We start from the raw sequence: 7582 nt of genomic DNA on the forward strand, positions 1-7582 counted from the left end.
CTTGATAACTGGGGAAACAGAAAAAACAGAAATTACTTGAATAAAGCCTTGCTGCTTTGCAGAAAATTGATCTCTGTAAAGAAAGTAAATAAGAGTTGTGACTCTGAAGATGTGATTATCTCACCCTGTCCATATGCTTCCTGAAGGAAGACAGTGAACAAATTGTTACATTGGGAAACTTTTTATTAATAAAATCTAGGGTAAGATCAGCTCTTGCAGCTTTTAAATCTGTATGTTACCTGTTTAACATTTCTTTAATGATATTAAAGTTTAAAAAGATTGTCTATCCACCATCAATTTCAGTTGGATAACATTTTGTCAAGTTTTTTTTTTTTTCTGATTGTTACTTTGATGCTAGCTAGAATTCAGGAAATGTCAATGACCTTATTCAAATAAAGAAATATTTTAGTAAATTTGCTTTTTCCTTCATTGTGTTGGAGCATGTGTAGCTATTTATTGTCCAAATAGGCCTTGTTTTGTGATTTTATTTCATTTATCTGTGCTCTGTGCCCTACTGTCCTGGTTTCTTTTCCAGTAGCTGTGTTAAAATGCCTTGACAAAGCACCTTGAAGAGTTTATTCTACTTACAATTCTAGGCTCCAGTCAGGAAGTCAAAACAGAGACTTGGAGCAGCTAGTCACATCCACAGTGAGGAGCAGAGAGAAAATAAATGCATGTGTGCTTGCTTGCTGTGCTCAGCATCCTTTCTACACTCGAGACAGTATAGGACCTGAGCCACAGTATGTGGATCTTCCCACCTCAGATAACAAAATCTCCCCAGACATGCCCACAGGCCAAACTAATCCAGACAATCCTTCATTGAGACTCTCTTCCCAAATAATTCTAGAGTATCAAGTTGACAATTAACCATCACACCTGCCCTGGGTAGCCTGCCCCTGTGAGTCCACTTGTGGAAAGACAACAGGGAAAGTAGAAATGGAATGGATAAATGTTTACCCTTGCTAGTAATGAAAAGTACATTTTAGTTAAAACAGTATTTGATGTTCACCTTTAAAAACCAAATGCTAAAGGCTAGGAATGTAACTCACTGGTGGAACCCTTGCCTAGCATGTATGAAGACCTGGGTTCAATCCTCAGTACTATAGAAAGTAAATAATCAAATGCTGGCAAAAATATAGTTAGTTAAGCTGGAATTTTCAGTCATTATCTAGCAGCAACTTCAAAAGTCTTATTAAACAACAATGGTAGAACATTACTATGTAGCACTGGGGAGGCTGAGGGAAAAGGTAGCCTGAGGCAGAGAGGTCATGATTTGGAACTAGCCTGTGCTACATAGACCTTTTCTCAAAAGTTTTTTAAAAATATGTTTTTAAAATTTTTTTCTTGACAAGTACTATATAATTGGTTGAGCTTTGGAGTCAGACAAGTCTCACATGCATCTTGGCTATCCATTATTAGAGGTGACATTGACATTTAGTGTCATGTCTCACATGGTTGTTAAAACCATAAAAAGTATAGGACTTAATGCAGTTCCTGTTCCTCAGGATGGCTATATATATATATAATTTCTTGTTGCTGTGATAAAATACCCTGACCCACAGCAACTTGTAGAAGAATTTATTTTGGCCCATGGCTCCAAAGGAAGAATCCATGATGGTGGGGAGGGAGGCATGGCAGCAGACAACTGGAGCAGGCAGCTGAGCGATCACATCTGTAATCTGCACCAGGAAACAGCATGAACTGGAAGGGAGGCAAGGCTGTAAACTTAAGGCCTGCCCTCAGTGACATCCTTCCTCCAGCAAAGCTCCACCTCCTAAAGATTCCATAACCTCCCAAACAGTGTCTGAAACTTTAGTTTCATAGGACTTTAGGGGCTCCAGCTCTGCTGCGTGCCCCATCTCTCCAGAGATGGTTCCACTCCCTGTACGCAGTTTTGCTTAGCAAGTGTCTCAGCTCTGGCATCTTCAACATCTTGGGGTCTCTACCACAACCTAAGCTCCGCTTTCACAGCTTTACATGGTGGCCTCACATAGCTTCCTTGCAGGGACTCCCCTACTACATGTTGCCTGGCCTCAGCAGCTCTCTGCAACTGCAGAGGAAGAATCCATAACCCTCTCACTCTTGTAGTTTTCATGCTTCCAAAGCCAGTACCACATAGCTGACATGGCCAAAATCAGCTGCCAGTGTGGGGTGGATGTGCTATAAACTCCAAAGTCTGTACCAGTGACATACTTCCTCCAGCAACACCCCACTTCCTACAGGTTCCATAACCTCCCCAAACAGTACCACCAACTGGGGACCAAGAGTTCAAATACATGTGAGTATGGAGAACATTTTTCCATTCTAACCACCGCACTATGTTAATGGATGCCTAACAAATACTAAAAAGGGAACATAAATACATATTTTAAAACAAATGGATTTGAAAATAATCAAAAATCCTAATTGGGGAGCTTCTAGGGTATAGGAGTAACAGAAACTAGACTATATAGGCCTTCCATACTGATGATTTTGTTCATTTGAAGTGTTAAAAGACATTGGCCTAGGGTTAGAATCCCCAGAAGACTGGGGACTTGAAGTAAACTGGGACCTTGGAACAAGGGCTGTGCTTTAATGGTAAAACACTTGTCTAACATGCATGAGATCCTGGGTTCAGTCCCCAGTATTGATGGGGAACATAGTAGGACCCTGGGAAGCTCCTTCAGTGGAAGGAAGCAAACAGGCCCTCTTACCCACATCCCACATCTTGATATTAGCAAGTGCCTCTCCCTGGGGTTCTGAGCAGGAGAAAAATCTGTAAGAAACTGAAGCTCCAGGCTTAATGCCTTATACTATAACAGCACCCAAACAATCTGCACAGTGTGGAATTTTCCAAGTCAGAAACTAAGTTACTTCTGATCTGGTGAAATCCAGGAGCAGACAACAAAAGCTCTCTGTGGTAATAATTCCACAACAAAAGTCCTTCAGAGAATCACAGAGCATCCTATCCAAACTGAAATGCACTCTAAAAATTACATGTTAAATAAGAAAAATGTGAAAGAATGACAGTAGACTTAGAAAATAGAAAACTTGGACCCTCATTCTGGAAGAACAGAACAGTGACAAAGACAACTAATGTACCCTTTAAATAACTCAGACAAGGTTTCTAAAAGACAAGAGAACATTAGGAAGGAACTCTAAAAAGTAAAACAGCTGGAGTTCCAAAGAACCATCTAAGCATACATGGGAGGGATTAAATTTGGACCTCACATGGGACACCAAGAAAGTGAAAAAAACTACAGAGAAGGCAACCACCAGATTAAGATGGTGGAAATGTGATAAACAGGCTGTCAGTGCAGAGATACAGCATCATCCACAAGGGTTCCAGAAAGAAAGCAGAGGTTTGTGGAAGAACTGTTCATACGTGGAATAGCTGAAAATTTTCTAGAATTTGTACTCATGAAAGGGGTGGGAATCTGAAATAGGAGGAACTCCCCAGGGACGATGTTGTCCACGCCAAGTCCTGAAGGCCTTGATTAATCATGCAAATAAGGGGAGCTGCCAAAGAGCCAACCCCAAGCAGACAAGGTGACTTAAACAAATGCTGGAGTTGAGGAACAGTGTTTGTATGAGAACCTGTAAGCGATTGTTATGTTGGGAGAATAAAAGGAAGATAATAGTTGGACCTAAAGTTCTGTAGCCATCTTTAACAGCTTCAATTTCCTCCAAAGGGAAGTAAGGATTGATCGGGAGGGAAGGCATGAAATTTTAAGTCTACAAGGAACACTTGTAGTTCTTTTCTTTTTGTCTTTTTGAAACAGGGTCTTTCTGTAGCACCAGCTGGCCTGGAACTCACTATGTAGACCAGGCTGGCCTTGAACTCACAGAGATCCACCTGCCTCTCTGCCTCCTGACTGACTGCTGGGACTAAAGGCGTGTGCCACCTCACCTGGCTTGAACACTTGTAGTTCTAACATTGTAATTTCTCATTGTTTCACAGAGAATGGATTGGAGGGAGGAGACAAGACAGAGATCAGTTATAGGGCTCACACTGGAAAAAGGTGGCAAAAGAAAGGCCAAAACAATAAAAATCACAAAGGTTAAAATGTGTAAAAATAACAGAGACAGTAGTACTAATTTTAGTCTGTCAAGCTGCTATATCCAAACATCATCTATTAGGTAGTTTGTTAGCAACAAAAATTGAATCTCATAACTCTAGCTCTGCAAGGCCAGAAGCCCAAGATCAAGGCACTGGCAGACCTGGTGTCTGATGAGGGCATGCTTTCTAAGCAGCTGTCTTTTTACCATGCTCTCAAATAGCAGAAGAAGCAAGAGATCTCCCTTGGGCCTCTTTTATAAGGGTACTAATCCCATTCATGAGGGCTCTGATCTCATGTCCTGGTCATCTACAAAATGTCCCAGTGCCTTGAGGGTTTAGATTTCAACATACATTTAGGAGCAAGAAATTCTAGCCAGACAAGAATGTAATGATGATTTGACGGAGGAACAAATGAGGACAGAACATAGAGACGCAACAGTCTATTTCTGGCTCAGGAGATTGACCAGAAGTGGTAAATTGCTCAAAAATAGCACAAGTAAAGGGGGGTAAGTTGGAGAGGGAAGGGGCTCATACCCCGCCACCTCCTTAAGGATTTATAGGTAGTTACAGTTGCTGAAGGGGAGGGGATCGTAAGTCTTGTCTCTCTCAAGATCTACAGGTAGTTAGTGGTTTGGGGGAGGGATTTTCTTCCTTGGTGTAGCCACTTGTATGTTGTCCATGTTCCTATAAATAACCCCTCATTCACGCTCCTGTAAGCAACCTTAAGTAAACTCATTGGATCACAAAGGTTATAGCTTTCAGGTAGTACTAGAGCACTTGCCTCGCATGTACAGAATTCTAGGTTCCATCCTCAATAAGAGAGAGGTATATGGTGTGGGGGGGCATGCTAATGGGAAGATTGTCTCGGTGCAGTTCATTAGTTATGTCTTAAGTATCCATGTTATAAATAAGAACCACTAAGATTTCTCCAATAGGTGATTATTCTGATTATGATTGTATATTTAATTTGCTTTGTGGTTTCCATAATGGTCCTTCTAGTTCCCAAGGCTTTGTTTCTTCATGACCTCTTTCCCAGATAGAATAGAGTAGAAGGTTACTCCCAGTGCACTTCATCTCTCAGTCATCTCTATGCCTAGCCCTCAGTGGCCTTTCTTCTTTCTGCTGAACTTCATGAGGTTTGGGTGCTTGGCAACCCCTAAAACGTTGTGCCATCCACTAAGATGTTACAGCCAAGCCAGGACAATCTAATACCCATGCTTTCTTCTGGGAAGGTCAAAGAAGAAACCAAACTTAATTACAGACACAAAATTAAGCTTTAATGTGAAAAAGAAAAATCCAAGGAAAAAGACCCAGCTAATTTGTGCTACTGGAATGTGATATCTTTCCAAATTTCAACTCCACTAATGGGCTTATTGCTACTCTAGTGAATTCCTTAGGTCAAATGCCATCAGATTTTTTCAAGCTGAGTAGGTCATAACTATCAGTATTTTTTAAAAAGTTTATTTTATTATTGTTATTTTATGTTTATGACTGCATTACCTGCATGTGTGTAAATGTACCCATGTCATGCAATGCCTGCAGAGGTCAGAAGAGGGTGTCAGATCCCCCTGGAATTGGAGTTAAGGACAGTTGTAGACAGTTGCTAGCTGCCATGTGGGTGCTGGGAATCAAACCTGGGTCATCTGTTAAGAGCAGTCATTGCTCATAACTGCTATCTCTCCAGTCTCAGGTTTGTTTGTTTGTTTGTTTGTTTGTTCGTTTGTTTGTTTGATTGTTTGTTTGGAGGCAGGGTCTCACTAAGTACTCCTTGGCTGGTCTGGAACTACATAGACCAAGTGTTGTATGACACTGTTTCTGGGAAGACATTAAGATATGTCCTCTCACCCAAGGTAGGGAACTGACAATAGACCAAATAAGGATACCACCAAAGTCCAATTTAGTGAACCAATGAGTTTTACTGGGTTTACTTACAGGAATATGGGTTAGGGCTAACTTACAGGAACAGGAAATGACTCAAAGGCAGCTGCATCACCAAGCCCACCCAGCATGGCTGAAAGCAGAAACCTGGCAAGCAGTGCAACAAGATGCAGGCAGCTGCCAGACTGGAGAGTATCCCTCTGAGGTAGACAATTCAGCTGTTACCAACTTCTAGGCAGCTCTACTGGTCTAAAAGCATCCCTCACCAGTCCTTAGGACTTATATAGGCTTGGGAAAGGAAGGGCCTGGTCAGTCTGGTCAGTTTCAGGGACTTCCTGAAGCTATTGGATCTACACTTCCTGAGCTTAATGTGCTTCCCTGCAGGATGGAATGTTTCACCTCCCCTTAGGACATCCCCTTCTTTTACTTCCACTTTAGAACATCCTGTTGTTTTCCCTCCCTTTTAGCATCCTGCATCTTAAGGAGCTTTCCTTCAAGATGGAATATCTTATCTTGGAGGAAATTGTTATATAATGCCAGGCTAGCCTTGAATTCAGAGGTGCTCCTGATTTACCCTCCCCAGTGTTGGATTAAAGGCCACCACACCCAGCTCTACTCAGTATTTATAAAGGTGACCCATTAGTTCAGGATGAGACATGATTTAAAAAACAAAACTAATAGTCTTGTTAGGTAAAATATTGACACGCGTGCTACAGCTGGATAAGGAGGGAACTAAATGACAGTCTGAGATGTGTCCCTGTTTATACTGCCTAACAAACGATCATAAAACCCTGGCCCTATGAGGAGCTATTGGCATTAATAGCAACTGGAAAAGGGGAAGGTGTTTTCTTCAGTGCTGTAGTCACTGGTAAGTTATCCATGCTCTCGTACATAACCCTATATCCATGCTTGCTCAAGCAATCCTAAGTAAACTGTGTGGGTCTTTAAAAAGGGGGTTGAGTCAGGTGTAGTGGCACATCCCTTTAATCCCAGCACTTGGGAGGCAAAAGCAGGCGGATCTTGGTGGGATCTTGGTGAGATCTTAGGGAGTTCCAGGCCAGCTGGGGCTACAGGGGAGACCCTGTCTCAATGCCCCCACCCCAAATCAATCAATAAAAAGGGGGTGTGCAGAAGGATGACTCAGTGAGTTAAAGTGCTTACCACAAAAGCCTGATGACCTGACTTCAATTCCCACATAAAGGTAGAAGAGGAAAACTAGTTCTACAAAGTTCTCCTCAGACATCTACACGTACTATTGCACACACAACCCCTGCCACATCACCCACCCACCCCCACAATAATAATAAAATGATTTTCTAAGCCATGCAAGTAGGAGGGGGAGTTGTTGAGAAGAGGGGTTTAGAGGGCATAGGAGAAGGATAAGAGAGGGCAATGGTCAATGTACATTATATACATGTATAAGATTGTTGTAGAATAAATTTATATATGTGACTATTGCACACACAACCCCTGCCACATCACCCACCCACCCCCACAATAATAATAAAATGATTTTCTAAGCCATGCAAGTAGGAGGGGGAGTTGTTGAGAAGAGGGGTTTAGAGGGCATAGGAGAAGGATAAGAGAGGGCAATGGTCAATGTACATTATATACATGTATAAGATTGTTGTAGAATAAATTTATATATGTGTATATATATATATA

This window comes from Nannospalax galili, unplaced genomic scaffold (assembly GCF_000622305.1).
Source record: "Nannospalax galili isolate Female #2095 unplaced genomic scaffold, S.galili_v1.0 scaffold819, whole genome shotgun sequence".
Taxonomy (NCBI): domain Eukaryota; kingdom Metazoa; phylum Chordata; class Mammalia; order Rodentia; family Spalacidae; genus Nannospalax; species Nannospalax galili.